The 19,439-nt window shown below is 43.7% G+C and overlaps 1 protein-coding gene across 1 annotated transcript in view; it reads right to left on the bottom strand.

Moving 5' to 3' along the window:
* The window catches only part of LOC136863925 (luciferin 4-monooxygenase), a 255,863-nt gene that overhangs the window by 41,834 nt on the left and 194,590 nt on the right, over nt 1-19,439 (bottom strand). The gene's annotated exons all lie outside the window — the stretch shown is intronic.

The following is a 19,439-nucleotide window of genomic DNA, read 5'->3' as shown; positions in this document are numbered from 1 at the left end:
ATAATAATAATAATAATAATAATAATATTGTACGTCCCAGCAGCTATTTTTTACGATTTTCAGAGACGCCGAGATAGGCTATTGGGTATTTTGTCTTGCTGGTGTCTTTCTACATGCCGGTAAATATACTGACAAGACGCTGACTTGTTTGTTCATCTCCAAATACTAGCGGACTGGAGTCCGGCTCCATGGCTAAATGGTTAGCGTGCTGGCCTTTGGTCGCAGGGATCCCGGGTTCAATTCCCGGCAGGGTCGGGAATTTTAACCATCAGGGGGCTGGATGTGTGTGTTGTCTTCATCATCATTTCATCCTGATCACGACCCGCAGGTCGCCTACGGGAATCAAATCGAAAGACCTGCACCTGGCGAGCCGAACATGTCTTCGGACACTCCTGGCACTAAAAGCTATACGCCATTTCATTTTTTCAGAGGACTGGACCAGAGTCGAACATACATATTCAGCTCGATAACAGGCAATGAAAATCTCGTAACTTTTAACGGCGAAAGTATGAAAAAGTCGTATATACACAAACAGGCGTATACGTAAATATTTTGTAAGTTATCAACAACATGCATGATCAACAAGTTTCCTTTTGAGGGTTGCAGCGGACATGCAACGTAGCGCGACTCCGATGCGGTTATATAAGCACGGATATGTAGGCAAAGGGATTAGTATGGCAGTCGTGTCGTGCTGAGGTGCGTTCAAGGCGGCCACGTGAACTGTGGCGACATTATTACCAAATGCGTCCAAACAGGACCAACGTGCTGTTATTTTGTCGTTGGATGCCGAAGGACAAATACCGGTGGACATCCATCGGAGAATGAAGACTGTGTATGGGGCAGCAATGTCTGTCGAAAACCACTGCTGTGGAATGGTGCACCAAGTTCCGTGCAGGTCGCGTTTTGACGCAAGACGCCGGTCGATCTGGGAGGCCAGCCTCACCCATTATGGACAACAGCGGGGAGTGGATGAGGCGATTAGGGCGGACCAACGCATAACCATTCGTGCGCTAGCAATGGATCTCGACAACAGCTTCGGCAGCGCCTTCAAGGTTCGACGCTTCCCGTCGGACGCGGATGTGCAGCAGGCGGTTATGGATTTCTTCACGCAGCAAGACCCGGTGTTCTACCACACGGGGATCTTCAACTTGTTGCGTGGGTGGAATGAGTCCCTTAATGCTCACGGCGATTTTGCCAGACTGGCATACCCATTCAGGACTGTACGGCCGTCGAACGGAAAATTTTTGATCGCCCCTTATATCTAATAGGTTATGCAATGTAATTATCGATATAAATACTAAGAGTTCGAAATCTAAAGAATTTTTCTTTTCGCCATATAATTAGTTAATACGGGCACAAAGGATGTTCATTCTTAGGTGCCAACATTGGGACTCGGATCCCATGCTCCTCCCCTTGCCACGGTCCTGAATAAAATTTAATTCTAAGAAATCAATTCAGGGTCAGTAGTAATAATATTAGTAATTTATGCTAAACATATCACTTAAATTTTACTATATCAAATAGGCTGCTCGGTTTTTTGAGATTTTCAGTCCTTTAGTTATAGGTTTTCGTGATTATTTCACATGGTTTAAGCCGAAAGCTTGGATCTAAACTTCAATATACATCAATAGTTACAGTATGTTCATAAGGAAATTCCGTACAAACAGCTGGTAGTAGACCCTAATACCTATAATGGTGTATACAAATGGAAGGTTTAAGTGAAGGAATATATTTTCGATTAAGACTGATTCCTGTTTAGGGAGCATACATGGAAGAAATCTAAGAAGCGAAGTCTAACAGCAAGTGAAGATCCTACTACATATGAAAATCGGCGGTTGGAGAGTAGGCTTCGACCTGCAAGTGGCCGCGGCTGCTCCGTGGTCCGACAGCTCTGCACTCCGATCAACCCACCCAGCAGAGGGGTGGTGGCCGCGGCTCTTCGCCTCTGCATTCGGGAGATGGAGAGGGGCTGGTTCCTACCATCGGCTGTCCTGAGAATGGTTTTCCGTGGTTTCCCATTTCCTGGACTAAGAACGCCGGGACAGTTCCTAGTATAGGCGGGCCGATGACCTTCGATGTTAGGCCCCTTTAAACAACAAGCATCATCATCACCTAGTATAGGCTACGGCCGCCAACGCTTTCACGTTCACCGCAAATCTCCTGGCCTGAGAGATGGCGTCACCGTCTAAGAGATCCGCCTCCCTCTTCAGGGGAGGAATGAAAACATTTAGTAGTAGTACTAGACATCAAAGGAAAATGAAAAAGTGAGAATGTCCGATTTTCTAGTTAGAAATGTCCAAGCCTCAGCTTAGGCATGCCTTTAACAGTAAGGGCTTCACAGACGTTACATACAGTGTTTCCAAACATGTCGGAAATAATCGGGAGATGGGTGTACACCACAAAACAATACAAAAGTTCCCTATGAGGTTATGCCCTACGGTCGATCGTTTACGAGCTAAGCCTCTTTTAGTTATTAATTAGAATGGTGTGAGGGGGGGGGATAGTTCGTATTTAGGATTAAATTTGGAGTCAGGCATTTCTTTATGGACATAGCAGTACTGTACTTCGCCAGCGTCTGGAACAAGGTTGCCACCGATGCCTGGAGTGTTCGTACATGTCCGACAGTCAATGAGGCGGCGTGCTCAGGCGAACATTCAGACATGTTTGGGAACATTCTGTATAGTAAAGAAAATGATTTTATATAGTGGTTTATAGTCACACTAACAGATCGAAAGTGTTTTCGGCGACGAAATGATGGGAAAGGGCTAAGTAGCAGTCGTGGTCTGAACTAAGGTATATCCTCAACATTTGCAGAAAAGGAACTCATGTGCAGAACTCGTGTGTCCGTAGTGACATTCCACATCACAATTAGTTTTCAAATGGTGTGCCTACATAGTAACAGGGATACTTCTCCTCGCATTGCATTCAAGTTCAGTTAAAAAATCCGCACGTGCGCCAATCAGACTTCTATCGCTAATATAGGACTCTGTATGGATTTTTCTTGAATATACGAGGGGCATCCAGAAATTAAGCTTCTCTATTCCTTTTTTGCAAAGTAAACGTAATATGAGTATGTGCGACAGATCTATGACGTAGCAATCATATACCGGCCGGACAAGTCCCGCCTGGTGTCAGTAGCGTAGCAGCAGTGGCTCCAAATGGCGGATCGTATTCTTTCTCCTGCCGCCTGCGAGGTTCGGTCTGTGATAAATTTTCTACGGAAATTGCGACGGGCCATTCAAAACAAGTGGCGTGGATTGCTCAGTGCAAGTGTTAAGCCCACATACGGCTCGGCGCTCAGCAACTGTTCTGCTGAGTTCGTTTGGGGTGTGTTTGATCATCCACCGTACAGTCCTGATCTTGCTCCCAATGATTTTCATCTTTACTTTCACCTCAAGAAATGTCTGTCCTCCTGTCAGCATTTTCACAATGACCAGAAGATGAAGAATGCCACACGCTGTTTCCATTCCCAGGCGGCAGACTTCTACGACACCGGCATAAAAAACTTGATCCCACGATATGATAAGTGGTCTCAATTCTGATGGTGATCATGTCGCAAAAAGCCTCCAGCATTGCCGTATCGGGTGCCTATAAAGTTCTTCATGCAACTATGTTGTCTTTTTTATAGGGAAAATTAATTTCTGGATGCCCCTCGTACAACTTCACTATCGTTAATATCCTATACAATTTAAAAAGAGGAATATTTGTCAATTTATGCCTTTGCTGGCGAGATGTAGTGTTTACAGTGCACTATGTCTTCTGGTATGGGCTAGAATAAATTTGTTACTTTCATTGACCTGTCTCAGTCTCACCGTTGGCTTCGACAATATGAAGGTGACCGAGGTATGAGCGATGCTAGTAATACCAATCCTCATGCAGACAGCCCCTTTTATGAATGGTGTGAAAATATCACTCGTAGGGTCGGTTGGTGCATGCATTTCAGTGGGCTTTGCAGACTTATATTCAATAGCAACTTCTGGCTCAGTAAGGAAAGCAACGAGAAACTACCTCACTCCTCATTTCCCTAGTATGCCTCTTCAGTGACGCCTAGGTTATCTATGACAGCTGTTGGCAAAACTATGCAGGATCAAATCAGCCTTCGGGCTGAAAATCCAACATACAGTTCATGTTGAAATATTTTCCAGTGTACAAACTGATGCTTGAAATTTCAGAGGAATTAGTAATATGAGCATTTCAAGTGTATCAGGAATATATTTTGAATATAAGACATAAGCAGGGGTGGCCGGCAATATTGTGCTTATTATGTACCGCAGCACATAACAAAGATGAGAGAAAAATATGTATTATACTTTTGTTATAAACACTCACAAAATACGTATTTTAATTGAAATAGATAAGAGATATACCCGTTAAAGCCTCCGTGGCTCAGGCGGCAGCGCGCCGGCCTCCCACTGCTGGGTTCCGTGCTTCAAATCCCGGTCACTCCATGTGAGACTTGTGTTGGACAAAGCGGAGGCGGGACAGGCTTTCTTCCGGGTACTACGGTATTCCCTGTCATCTTTCATTCCAGCGACACTCTCTCATTTCATTTCATCTGTCAGTCATTAATCATCGCCCCAGAGGAATGCGACAGGCTTTGGTAGCCGGCACAATTCCTATCCTCGCCGCTAGATGGGGGTTTCATTCATTCCATTCCTGACCCGGGCGAATGACTGGAAACAGGCTGAGGATTTTCATGGGATGTATCCGTTCTATATTGTTAAAGTATTTGTATCGCCCGTCTTGTCGTGCACTGCACTGCAACAGTACTATAGTCCGCACACCTTTTAGCGATATGATTGAGGAGTAAGGAGCGATGTATAAGCGATTCATATTTTGTGTTTCAAAGGTTGCCAATACGAATCTCGAAGATAACCGAGGTCGATAGATTCAGCACTAGGGTGTGTATGTATCACTAAAAGGTGCGCGTACTATAAGCTATCGAAATGCGCGTGTGCCGCTGGCTCGTTTTCCATCCCCGCGTGCACCGAAAATTTCGACAAACTGTTCCCTTCTGTGCTCACTGAAGAGCAGTCTAAAACCCAAGATAGCTATAAAGCGGCAAAAAACAAAGGAACCTTCATCAGTTCGGTTCGGCTTTCCCCAAGCTTTCTCGATAATACGGGATCAAGGATAAGATCGCGCACGGCTGACTGGCTATCAAGCTGCCGTGAACACCTATACTCAGGGTCGTCGATTGAGGTTCATCTTTCATTAAGTCTGGAAACGCTATGCAATTAAAATAACGGAAGTAAATATGAAGTGATCGAAAGTATAAAGCACTGGACACTTGGCCACAGAAGTCTTTCCTGCCGCTATTATGCGCTTTGCCAGCGAATGTGAAACCCCCATTGGTTTACTCGTAGAAGCCACAACATCGTGGCGGAGTGGACCCCGTTCCAGCCCTCGCACCACTTTTCAAATTTCGTGGCAGAGCCGGGAATCGAACCCGGGCCTCGGGTGGGGGGGGGGGGGGTGGCAGCTTTTATTACTACTTCTCTGGCTTGTCCCCTTAATGGCCGTCCAGATGTGATGCCAGACTTCGAAGTAGCAGTCATTACTGAATTCAAATGACACTATCTATAGAATAAGCAGAGTTGGGAAGTAACTGAGCAAAAGTAATCGGATTAGTTGTAACGATTACATTCTTAGTATTTTTTTATTTGTAATCGTTACTTTTTACAAAACGTGATTTTACTTGTAGCCTAATTTATTATTTATTACTTATTCTTTCTTTCTTCCTTTCTTTGTTTCTTTCTTTATCTGTTTACTCCCCAGGGTTAGTTTTTCCCTCTGACTCAGCGAGGGATCCTACCTCCACCGCCTCAAGGGCAGTGTCCTGGAGCGTGAGACTTTGGGTTGGGGATACAACTAGGAACGAGGACCAGAACCTCGCCCATGCACCCTCACCTGCTAAGCTGAACAGGGGCCTTACAGGAGGATGGGAAGATTGGAAGGGATAGACAATTGAAGGAAGGAAGGAAGCGGCCGAGGCCTTAAGTTAGGTACCAGTCCGGCGTTTGTCTTGAGGAGAAGTGGAAAACCACTTCGAGGATGACTGAGGTGGGAATCGAATCCCCTCTAATCAGTTGACCTCCCGAGGCGGAGTGGACCCCGTTCGAGCTCTCGTACCACTTTTCAAATTTCGTGGCAGAGCCGGGAATCGAACCCGGGCCTCCGGGGGTGTGGCAGCTTTTATTACTATTTATTTAATCCGTTTACCCTCCAGGGTTAGTTTTTACCCTGGACTCAGCAAGGGATCCCACCTCTACGTAAAACATTTGGTCGGGAATACAACTGGGAAGGGGAACCAGAACCTCGCCCAGGTGTCTTCACCTGCTATGCTCAACAGGGACCTTGTTGGGGATGGTAAGATTGGAAGGGATAGGCAAGGAAGAGGGAAGGAAGCGGCAGAGCGAAGGAAGCGGCCGTGGCCTTAAGTTGGGTATCATCCCAGCATTCTCCTGGAGAAGAAGTGAGGAAACTACTTATACTCAGTTGACTTCCCGAGGCTGAGTTGACCCCGTTAAAATCCTTGTACCACTTTTCAAATTTCGTGGCAGAGTCGGGAATCGAACCCGGGCATCCGGGGTGGCAGTTAATCGCCCTAACCACAACACTACAGAAGCGGGCACTTGAAATTTACTTCTTGAAATAAAATTGTAATCTTTGCATTCTAGTAATCGTTAGCTTCTGGTAATTGATATAGCCTACACCGCACGGAAACAGAAACGGGGGAAAATTAAATTATAAGATAATTTCATAGCTTCACTCGTTCTGGACGACGTATTTTCTTATCTCTCGAGTACTTCCAAATACATCATACTTATCCCGACGATGTTCTTACAGGTAATCCCTCAGTGGTCCTGTAGGGAGGGATGTACTTTCTCCCAAAGAGGTCGAGGATCACCAATGAACATTTTAAGAACCATTATTTCATGTGTGAAGTAAATGGAATATTATTTGAAACACTACAAGTCATTACCTAAAATAAAAAGGATAATAATAATAATAATAATAATAATAATAATAATAATAATAATAATAATAATAATAATAATAATAATGTCATGTGGTTAGTGGATTTGCGCTGCTTCTTTTGTTCCTTGCAAGTTATATCTTATGTGTTTGGTGAAAATGAAAACCTACAACCTGTTTTCCAGTCACTGACCGGGAGTAAGGAGTAAGGAGTAAGGAGAAATTGAAGGAACTTACTAGAAAATTGAATCTAGCAAAGAAGGCAGCTAAGGATAACATGATGGCAAGCATAATTGGCAGTCATACAAATTTTAGTGAAAAATGGAAGGGTATGTATAGGTATTTTAAGGCAGAAACAGGTTCCAAGAAGGACATTCAGGAATAATTAATGAACAAGGGGAGTGTGTATGTGAGGATCTTCAAAAGGCAGAAGTATTCAGTCAGCAGTATGTAAAGATTGTTGGTTTCAAGGATAATGTCGAGATAGAGGAGGAGACTAAGGCCAAAGAAGTAATAAAATTTACATATGATAACAATGACATTTACAATAAGATACAAAAGTTGAAAACTAGAAAACTAGAAAAGCGGCTGGAATTGATCAGATTTCTGGGGATATACTAAAGACAATGGGTTGGGATATAGTACCATATCTGAAGTACTTATTTGATTATTGTTTGGCCGAAGGAGCTATACCAGATGAATGGAGAGTTGCTATAGTAGCCCCTGTGTATAAAGGAAAGGGTGATAGACATAAAGCTGAAAATTACAGGCCAGTAAGTTTGACATGCATTGTATGTAAGCTTTGGGAAGGCATTCTTTCTGATTATATTAGACATGTTTGTGAAATTAATAACTGGTTCGATAGAAGGCAATTCGGTTTTAGGAAAGGTTATTCCACTGAAGCTCAACTTGTAGGATTCCAGCAAGATATAGCAGATATCTTGGATTCTGGAGGTCAAATGGACTGTATCGCGATTGACATGTCTAAAGCATTTGATAGGGTGGATCATGGGAGACTACTGGCAAAAATGAGTGAAATTGGACTAGACAAAAGAGTGACTGAATGGGTTGCTATATTTCTAGAAAATAGATCTCAGAGAGTTAGAGTAGGTGAAGCTTTGTCTGACCCTGTAATAGTTGAGAGGGGAGTTCCTCAGGGCAGTGTTATCGGACCTTTATGTTTTCTTATATATATAAATGATATGAGTAAAGGAGTGGAATCGGAGGTAAGGCTTTTTGCGGATGATGTTATTCTCTATAGAGTGATAAATAAGTTACAAGATTGTGAGCAACTGCAACGTGACCTCGAAAATATTGTGAGATGGACAGCAGGCAATGGTATGTTGATAAACGGGGTTAAAAGTCAGGTTGTGAGTTCCACAAATAGGAAAAGTCCTCTCAGTTTTAATTACTGCGTTGATGGGGTGAAAGTTCCTTTTGGGGATCATTGTAAGTATCTAGGTGTTAATATAAGGAAGTATCTTCACTGGGGTAATCACATAAATGGGATTGTAAATAAAGGGTACCGATCTCTGTACATGGTTATGAGGGTGTTTAGGGGTTGTAGTAAGGATGTAAAGGAGAGTGCATATAAGACCCCAACTAGAGTATGGTTCCAGTGTATGGGACCCTCACCAGGATTACCTGATTCAAGAACTGGAAAAAATCCAAAGAAAAGCAGCTCGATTTGTTCTGGGTGATTTCCGACAAAAGAGTAGCGTTACAAAAATGTTGCAATGTTTGGGTTGGGAAGAATTGAGAGAAAGAAGAAGAGCTGCTCGACTAAGTGGTATGTTCCGAGCTGTCAGCGGAGAGATGGCGTGGAATGACATTAGTAGACGAATAGGTTTGAATGGCGTCTATAAAAGTAGGAAAGATCACAATATGAAGATAAAGTTGGAATTCAAGAGGACAAACTGGGGCAAATATTCATTTATAGGAAGGGGAGTTAGGGATTGGAATAACTTACCAAGGGAGATGTTCAATAAATTTCCAATTTCTTTGAAATCATTTCGGAAAAGGCTAGGAAAGCAACAGATAGGGAATCTGCCACCTGGGCGACTGCCCTAAATGCAGATCAGTATTGATTGATTGATTGATTGATTGATTGAGGGATGTAATGAATGAAACATATATAGGCTGTTATTACAATGGGGTCGCCACTCCCAAAGTGATTTATTAATGAGTGATAAATGCTATGAAATGAGAATGGAGAGTGTTGTTGGAATGAAAGATGACAGGGAAAACCGGAGTACCCGGAGAAAAACCTGTCCCGCCTCCGCTTTGTCCAGCACAAATCTCACATGGAGTGACCGGTTTTTGAACCACGGTATCCAGCGGTGAGAGGCCGACGCACTGCCGTCTGTGCCACGGAGGCTCACTACGTGTTTGGTAACTTACCTAAAATTTGATGATGATGCTTGTTTTTAAAGGGGCCTAACATCTAGGTCATCGGACCCCACAAATTCGAGTTACTACACTTGATTCATACAAAAAGTTTATTTTTCTTTTCGGTTTTAAATGTGGTATTTTGTTGCTGTTTTCAGCACTTTTACTGTAGTTAATAAACGTATACGGTTTCATTTCTTTATACAGTATATGAACTGAAGCCGTATTCAACAGCGGATTGTCTACTGTTCTAGTGTAAGGAATAGCGACGGGACTGCAGTGCGAATCAACAGTGGGTAGGTTCGATCCTGGCTCTGTCCGGTGGTATTTGAAGGTGCACAAATACGTCGCCTCGTATCGGTCGATTTGCTGGCACGTAAAAGAACTCCTGCAGGACTAAATTCCAGCATCTCGGCGTCTCTGAAAACCACAAAAGTAGTTAGTGGGACGTAAAACCAATTGCATTCAGATGTATTATTAGTGAGCTTACATCCGAAAACAAGCGGGATTTGTTTACCAGTCCCATTCATGTCTCTAAGTACTAAACACCAATTGGAGAAGGTAGCCTGCTCCACGCTCCAAAAGTATTCGGATACGTAATGAAAGAAAGAAAGAAAGAAAGAAAGAAAGAAAGAAAGAAAGAAAGAAAGAAAGAAAGAAGCAAATGAGTGTTCTGCTGTCACTCCCATATTTTAGAATCGTGTCGAGCCTCAGGAGCAGTAGTGTGACACGTTGCAGCGCGTGTACAGCAGTGAAATCAACAGCAGAAATGAGGAGACAAAGAATGGGTCGCAAAGGTAAGGAGACGAAACAGGATGCAAGAAAATTTATTATAAGGCTACATAATCAATTAAAATGATTGAATGAGGTAAGCGGGATTGTTAATGGACCCGTTCAACTGTTTACGATGTAATAGACAAATTCGGCAGGGAAAAATACGTCCAAAACCGGCCAAGAACGGGACGACCACAAATCCTCACACCATACAACAAGCGTGTTATACTCCGATCTATCGAGAAAAGATCCGTCTCAGTGCTCGCAGAATACAGCTGAACTACAGAACACAGGTGTCACAATTTCTGCCAGCACAGTGCGGCGTGTTTGTAATCCTCAAGGGTACCATGGTTGAGTCGGTCGGAAGAAGTTCTGGGTGAATGAAACGAACAGGAAGAACCTACTGGAATTTTCTTTGAAATATCAGGATAAGAATGAGGAATTTAAAAAAAAGGTGATATGGACTGATGAGAGTAAAATTCAGCGTGATTGGTCAGATGGAAAACCGAAGGTATGGATGAAATCGAACGCTGAACTGAGCCTCAGAATACCTTTCCAACTGTTAAACATGGAGATAGCTCTGTATGTGTGTGGGGATGCATAAGTGCACTCGCTGGGGGGAAGCTGCACATTAATGACAGTGTAATGGATCACAGAATGTACCTGAATATCCTTAAACAAGAACTACTAGCCAGTGCCGAATAAATGGGGATGATGACGTCTCGATCTTTATGCAAGACAATGAACCCAAGCATACCACACATATGTCAAACTGTGGCTGTTGACTTACACTCCCAGACACCCATACACTCCACCCCAATCCCCTGATATTAAATCCATTGAACACACATGGAGCCGTTTAAGAAGAACGTATGGGAGATATTTAAAACAAAGAATATCTCAAACATACTTTGTTGGCCGAATTCCCATTCAGTGCCAACGGCCGTAGCCGTATTGAAACACCGGATCCCGTCATATCTTCGAAGTTAAGCAATATTGGGCGTGGTCAAGATTTGGATGGGTTGCCACGCGCTGTTGGTTGGGGGTAAGGGAATGGAGGAGCGGAAATGAACTGGCCACCCTACCGTACGTAAACTCCGGCTCAGGCACAGCTCTGCGGAGGTTCGGACCTGCCTTCGGGCAGAATACCCCCTTACCTTACCTTTACCCATACGTGAATGACATGCAACGCAGACTAAAAGCGATAATCAAAGCTAAAGGACATCCAACAAAGCACTGAAATACCAGTGTAGTAGAATAAAGTGTGGTCCGGCTCCATGGCTAAATGGTTAGCGAGCTGGCCTTTGGTCACGGGGGTCCCGAGTTCGATTCGCGACAGGGAACCATCATTGGTTAATTCCCCTGGCACGGGGACTGGGTGTATGTACCGTCTTCATCATAATTTCATCCTCATCACGACGCGCAGGTCGTCTACGGGAGTCAATTCAAAAGACCTGCACCAGGCCTCTGCGGAGGCCACATGCCATTATCAGAATAAAGTTTGTGTGTGTGTTTTGCTGGAACACTCAATGTCCGAATAATTCCGACGCGTGAGAAAAGAACCTTAATTTATTTACCTGTTGTTTCTAATGTTGTTATTTCTATTTTCCTTACTTTCATCAGGTATACAGTCACTCCCATAAATATTCGGCCACTGATAAAATCCGTAAAAAAGTGATGACAAAATCGTAACCATGAGCAGAATGTGTAACCAAATTTGTCTGAGTAATGGAACTACATGGGGTTGCTCATGCCGAAGAGGAATCACGGAGCATTGATTTACAGTATGCTGTAAAAGAAAGGACATTACTCACATGGGTGAAATGACACGCCCCAGATATATCCGGTCACCTTGGAAAGGCCGGGATTGCCGTTGTGTTCATTAACAGAAACAGGGCAGATAGCGCTGCAAAACATTCAGTTCAGTAGTGCGGTGCCGCAAGACACGTCGTGCCGAAGTCATTTGCTGCAGTGCTGCGGACTGGTATCAAATGGGGTGCAAAAGACAACACAGTACCACGTTTCAAGTACGCCAGCTCGTAATATTACATCGTGCTCGAGGTAAATCTAATAAAAAGATATCGGAGATACTTAACATAGCAGAATAAAAGTTGGAGATATAATTAGACGATTCAAAAATGAAGACAGAATTGATTCAGCTCCCCAGACAGGCAGACCTAGAAGGCTGACAGAACAAGAGGAGCGGTTTGTGCTTCGCTATGTGAAATGAAATCCGAAAATTAGTGCTCCGAAACTGGCAGCAGCGGTTTTAGAGGAGTGTGGAAAGACAGTGGGTACTGAAACCGTGCGAAGAACACTGCGAAGGAATGAGTTCTTTGGGAGAAGAGCTAGGAGGAAACCATTCATTAGCGCTGTACATGAAAAGAAGCGGTTAGAGTTCGCAAAAATCTACGGAAGCAAACTCAGTGCTTGGTGAGAGGATGTGTTATTTGTTGATGAGTCAAAGTTCGACGTCTTTGGGTCCGATGGAAAATAATTGGTGTGGCGGAAACGTCACGAGGGACGGAAAGCAACCAATTTACAAGCAACTGTAAGATATAGTGGAGGAAGTGCAATGATATGAGGATGTGTTGCATCGAACGGAGTTGGTGCACTTAGCTTCACTGAACATATTTTGACCAAAGAGGGCTATTTGGCTATCCTCAAAAACAATTTGCTACATTCTGCGGAACAACTTGGTATACAGCGTACTGTTAACTTCTCTCAGGTCGTAACTTGTTATGGAGTGGCTGCTGTAAAACTGCCCGAAGGTTTTGGAAACTCTACCACAATCACACGACCTGAACCCCATCGAGAATGTGTGGAGTCAAATGAAGGCAGCTTTGCAATTCCTGCCGCCAAGTTCCCTCACAGACTTGAATAGGAGACAGCTACAAGAATGGGCGGCATTAGACCCTGATTATATCAAGAAAGTTCGCCGGTATGCCCAATCGACTGGAAGAGGTCATAAAATATCAAGGTGGACCTACAAAGTACTGAATGTGTAACAGGGTTGTGAATTATGCGAGTTTATTGCTTTTTTGTACAGTGGCCGAATATATTTGGGGCGGCACTGGAATTATTGCTTTTGTTTAATGTACGACAGATGGCGTACTAATGACTGTCAGAAGAGTTTGACTTACATCACAATGATTCTGAAACGTGGTATTATGTTTTCCAACATGTTTCGTTGTATTATACATTATCATTTTAGTGTAAGAATAATTACCCAATAAAAGCGTGTCAAAAATCAGAGTGACCGAATATTTATGGGAGTATCTGTAAGTGCCTGATAGTTTGTATGATTGTATATCCAAGCTTACATATGTATAATGTCACTCTACGCGTAAACGGCCTAAGAAGCTTGCGGTGTTTGAATACTTTTGCTTCTCTCTGCAAGTGATCGCGGCACGCGTACGAGTGATTTTTTAAAATCTGTGCCTGTGATTGTTCGCGTGTTGTATTACTGTATTTTGTGTTCTTAACTGTTGTGTTTTACTTCTTCGAGCTGAGCACTAGTATTAAGTCACTATCATGAATTCGGTTGACAATTTGTTGTTTTAAATCTGTTTATCTGTTAAACCTTTAGAAGGGCCAATGACCTATATGTTAGGCCCCTTTAAACAACAAGTCGTCATCATCTTCATCATCATCATCAAATATATAGAAGGTAAAATGTGACCCGTTGCGCGGAAAGGGACCTAAAGTCAGATCTTTCATTTTTGAGATTTTTATGGTTCTAAATCTGGCAAAAGATACTGAGCCTTCACTCTTCTAGGTCAAATACTTCAGAGTTATTGACTGTTTCTATCAAGATAAATGTATTTTCAGAAAAACCGCAATTACAGCTTTCACTAATTTGCTTACCAATTGTACAAAGTTCCCATAGCATCAAGTGGTGAAGACTCGAACTGCTGCGTAGCTTAACACTGTTAAGAAGACCCATACAGTAGGTAGCACAAGAAGTCGAAACATAAAAATGCAATGTTTACACCCCAGACACTTTTGCTCAGTTCTGCTGTAAAATTTCCATTGCCGACTTAGGGTCCCTTCCCGTACAACAGGTTACAAATACAAATGAAATAGTTCGGTAGACCAGTCCCCGACTTGAACCGAACACACAAAGCGAACGGAGCCGGCAGTCGTGAATATACAAGCCAGTTCAGTAGGGAAGTTTATGATGTGTGTAACTGAACAGACACTGTAGGACTTGTAGGAACAAATCTGGTGCGAAGGCTGACATCACTATGATTGTGATGCCCCTGTGATGTCTCTGATATTAGGAATTCCCTGTAAGACAGAAATTCGCCAGCAGGAAGGAAAGGAGAATGGGCTGCAGGCTTCGTCATTAGGGTGAGTGCTCTCTCTCTCTCTCTCTCTCTCTCTCTCTCTCTCTCTCTCTCTCTCTCTCTATATATATATATATATATATATATATATATACCAGGTGGCTCACGGACGCCGTACTTTCTACTTATAAATGTTCCGCATGCATAAGTGATGTGTGGGGTGTCTACCAACTGATTTTAACAGGGGAACTACTGCCAGCGGGCAGGTTACGTCAGAATATGAAGAGATAAGAAACAGAGTCACACTCGCAGCATGTTACTCAGCGCTGCCGGTCGAATGCATCCCTTGCATTCGTAAACATCGTTTTCGACCGCATAGTTCTAGGCTGGTGTATGGTATAGCCGCACTATATTTGCTCTCTGCATATCGGCAATGGCTAGTGTGATCAGCAGCGGTGAATACATAGACATTATTTTAAGCTGGACAACCTGGTCGGAATGCAACCGAAGCTCCAAACAGACGTACGCCTTCTACACACATATTTCGCCGAACAGTATTCGTTTTTGTTCCATGCAATCATCTCTTTTATCGAGTTGAATGTCTACACATGTCTAAATTAATAAGTTATTAGATTTCATTTACGGCATCTTTGGCGTGTCTACAAACAGTAGCGGCGGTTAGGGGGTGGGGTGAGGAGGGACAGTCGCTCCCACCCGCACTTTGTAGAGTAAATATGACATTTATTCCATTTTAGCCAGCTGGAACGAGGAATTATTTTTTAAAAAAGTTATTTGTACAAGCCTTGTTGTCTTATATGCTAAATCTTTCCTTTATTGTATAGCGCTACGGCAAGTAGTGGAGACGTTGCATGTGCTGTGAGGAAGGGTAGTAGGGGTACACATTTTTGCCGAGGTCATGGCCACGGACTTATAATTCACCCGCTTGCCGCACGCATTCGTCAGTCTGGCAGTCTCTTTATTGTCTGTTAGTTTCTTAGTGTGTATTCAAATACTAAATTATTTTTAATTGAATAATCATGCCGTACTTCTATGTAATTATACCGGGCGAGGTGGCGGTGGGGTTACGGCCGTGCAGCTCTGAGTTTGCACTCGGGAGATAGTAGTTTCGAATCCCACTGTCAGCAGCCCTGAAGATGGTTGCCCGTGGTTTCCCATTTTCACACCAGGCAAGTGCTGGGGCTGTACCTTATTTAAGGCCACGGTCGTTTCCTTTCCACGCGTAGCCCTTTTCTGTCTCATCGTCGCCATAAATCCTATTGTTGTAACCAAGGTTGAAGTTTACAAAACACAACTTTTATTGCTTCACTTTATAATATTTACACAAATAACTGAAATTTATTTTGAAGCAAAAAAGAATATTGAATCTTGAGAAAAGTCTGTCTTTATACAATATGTACAGGTTTGCAGTCTTTATATACACTTCTATCTTGAAAAGATAGTCTTTGTGAATTGACACTTTGATAGTCGAGAACTATCTGGCACACTAACATAAATGTCTATGAGAGTCCTTGTTTGTTGAAGTGCCTGAATTCCTAAAAAGCAAGTTCAATTGATTGAAGAAATTCCACCTAGCGAAACTAAGGGAGCTTGCATAAGTTAGGGAATGAAAATGGCTTGTAAAAGAATTACGGAACATAGGCAGTGGAAACAGGTGAGGGAGCGGTGACCAGAGGTGAAACCTCGTACTGCCAGAAATTCAGTCCACCTGGTCGAAGCACATTTTCAAGAGGAGTAGCCTCCGTGCTCGACGTAGGGTGTATTCTGGAGCTGGACACCGGGGCAAGTGGGCAAGTGAGCAGGCAGGGAGCTCCTATTTATAGTACACTCGATGGTCAGGCACGCGCACTGAGGGCTGCGCGTCGAAGCTAGCAGAATGATACACAGGCGCGCGTGCTGCTGGCTGACGGAGCGAGAAGGGAGCGCCGGACATACAACACCCTCCCCTCCTAAATACGCCGGTACGGCGTGAAACGGCGGCGGCGCTGGCGGCGACTGCGATGCTGGGGCGGAGCTGCTGATTTCTCTGTTGTATTGTCCGGAGCTGGAACTGGGCGGAGTGGCGCTGTCTCGTCCTGAAAGGAACCCATTGTTATTAAATGATCTAAAGCGCGTTCAGCAATAGATTTATCTGGTTTAGCAATAGCATCAATAGCTGGACAGGGGCGGTAGCGCAGACGTATCTGATCTTGATGGCGGCAGATACGTTTCTCCGTAGTCTGTATCTCGTATAGACGATGACCCAAAGATCTGCAGATGACTCCAGGTATCCAGAGTGGGTTGGATTTGAATGTCCTGGTGTAGACCTTGTCGTTGAGGGAGAACTTCGTTGGTGATGTCTTATGCTGGGCCGGGAGAGGCTGTAACAGAGAAAGTAAAGTTCTGTGAGGTCGTCCATGGAGCTTCTGTGCAGGAGTGATATTATCAGCGCCGGGTAGAGTTCTGTAGTTGTTTAAGAGTTGGAGCAAGGCTTGGTCTTTAGTTAAGCCTGAAGAGACAGCTTTCTTCATACTTCTTTTAAATGTTTGTACGAAGCGTTCAGCTTCACCATTAGATTGAGGGTGAAAAGGTGGTGCTAGGATATGACGAATGCCATTATGTGTACAAAAGTTCTGAAAAGCAGTAGCTGTAAATTGAGGTCCGTTGTCCGAAATGAGTACTTGCGGTAAACCTTCTGTAGTAAAGATTTTCTGGAGAGCACGAATGGTAGCTTCGGTTGTAGTAGTCGAATGCATATCCACTACATATGGAAAGTTTGACAGTGAATCGATGACTATTAACCACATGGAATTGAGGAAAGGACCTGCGAAATCGATGTGAACTCGTTCCCATGGAGTAGTAGCAGGAGGCCATGAAGCAAGATCAGAAGACGGTGCGTTCTGATTCGTTTGACATTGCTCACAATGACGTATTAGCTTTTCGATGGCGGCATCAATACCGGGCCAGTAGCAGTGTTGACGGGCGAGTTGCTTTGTTCTGGAGATACCCCAATGGCTTTGGTGTAATAATTCGAGAACTTGTTTCTGTAGGCTAAGTGGGATAACCACTCGGAAGATGGTGCCTGCTTCTAGTAATACAACTCCGGCACGAGTCGTGAGACGATGCTGCATACGATGATAAGGTGCCAGGTGGGCAGGAAGTGTGCTCTGAAGAGGCCAACCGTTGCGGATGTAAGTACGTACAGTAGCAAGTGTACTGTCCTTATCCGTAGCTTTAGCTATGCAGGTAGCATCAATAGGAAAACTGGATACAGTATCTTCAAGTTCTATGTCCAACTGAAGACATTCAGATTCTTGAGAATCGAAGGCAGTATCAGGACCAACGGGTAAGCGGGAGAGGGCATCAGCATTACAATGCTGGGATGTGGCGCGATATACAATCTGATAGGAATAATCAGAAAGGAACATGGACCATCTTTGAAGCTTTCTGAGGGAATTCTCTGGGATCTTATTACCAGGATGGAATAAGTGTACGAGAGGCTTATGATCGGTAATGATCAGGAAATGGTTGCCATAAAGATATTCATTGAAACGGCGAATACCAAAGATGATGGCTAAAGCTTCTTTCTCTATCTGTGAGTATCGACGTTGATGGTCATTAAGTGTTTTCGAAGCGAAGGCGATGGGGCGTTCTTGTCCATGACGATCCTTCTGGGAGAGAACGGCACCGACACCGTAGTCTGAAGCGTCAGTAGCTAGCGTGATGATCTTGTCGGGCTGAAAATGAGTGAGTTGTATAGCTTGAATTAAGGCGTTGTTGATTGTTTTCCATGCCTGTTGGCATTGCGGAGTCCACTGAAACTTAACACCTTTTTTACGTAGAGCGTTTAATGGAGCTGCCACTGTAGCGAAGCGTGGAATGAACTTATTATAATAGTTCGCTTTGCCTATGAAGGACTGAAGCTGCTTGAGGTTCTGAGGTGCTGGCATGTTTACTATCGCGGAGACATTCTGCATACTAGGACGAATTCCATTCTTATCAAGTATATGGCCAAGGTAGTGAACTTGAGGCTGAAAGAAGGTACATTTAGCGAGATTCGCTCGTAGGCCATTGTCTTTCAATGTCTGGAGAAGAAGGCGGAGATTGGTGAGATGTTCCTGATGATCTTTTCCAGTGACAATAATATCATCCAGGTAGTTAGCACAACCGGGAATTGAGGCGGTGAGTTGAGCCAAATAGCGCTGAAAAATAGCCGCTGAGGATGAAACACCGAATGGGAGCCGCTGGAGCTGGAGCAGTCCGAGAGGAGTGTTAAGTGTGAGAAATTTCGTAGATTCTTCGTCTAAAAGTAGCTGGAGATATGCTTCTTTAAGATCAACTCGAGAGAAGAATTGTCCACCAGAGAGACGACGGAATAAGTCTTCTGGACGTGGAATAGGAAAGATATCTGTGTCGAGTTGTGCGTTGACTGTAGATCGAAAATCGCCACAAAGTCGAACATTACCATCAGGTTTCTTGATTACCACGAGTGGAGTAGCCCATTGACTAGAAGTAACTGGTACAACAATTCCAGTTTGTATCCATCTTTCTAATTCTTTCGTGACCTGGTCTTGAAGTGCTAGGGGTATTGGACGTGCTTTGAGGAAGCGAGGCTTAGCTCCGGATTTCAGCTGTATGTGAGCTGTATAGTCTTTTGCTGTTCCGAGTTGAGAGTCGAAGACTTCAGGAAACTGCGCTAGGAGAGCGGTAACGTCAGAAGTAGGATGCAATGTAGATACGACGTTAATGTTGTCATGTATCTGGAAACCAAATAAGTTAAATAGATCCATGCCCATAATGTTTGATGCAGTGTAGTTGTTAACTACGAGAAGAGGAATGGCCTTCTGAATTCCTTTATAACTAGCCTGAAGCTTAATTTGACCTTTGATGTCAATTTTCTTCTTGTTAAATGTCACGAGCTGGATGTCAGCTGGAGAGCATGAAGGTGAACCTAAGTCGTGGTAGGTAGTCAGGTTAATAATAGAGACAGGTGATCCAGTGTCTAATTGAAAA

This window comes from Anabrus simplex, chromosome 2, assembly GCF_040414725.1.
Source record: "Anabrus simplex isolate iqAnaSimp1 chromosome 2, ASM4041472v1, whole genome shotgun sequence".
Classification (NCBI taxonomy): domain Eukaryota; kingdom Metazoa; phylum Arthropoda; class Insecta; order Orthoptera; family Tettigoniidae; genus Anabrus; species Anabrus simplex.
Note: the sequence above shows the minus strand (reverse complement) of the source record. Positions and strands in the feature narration are given on the sequence as shown.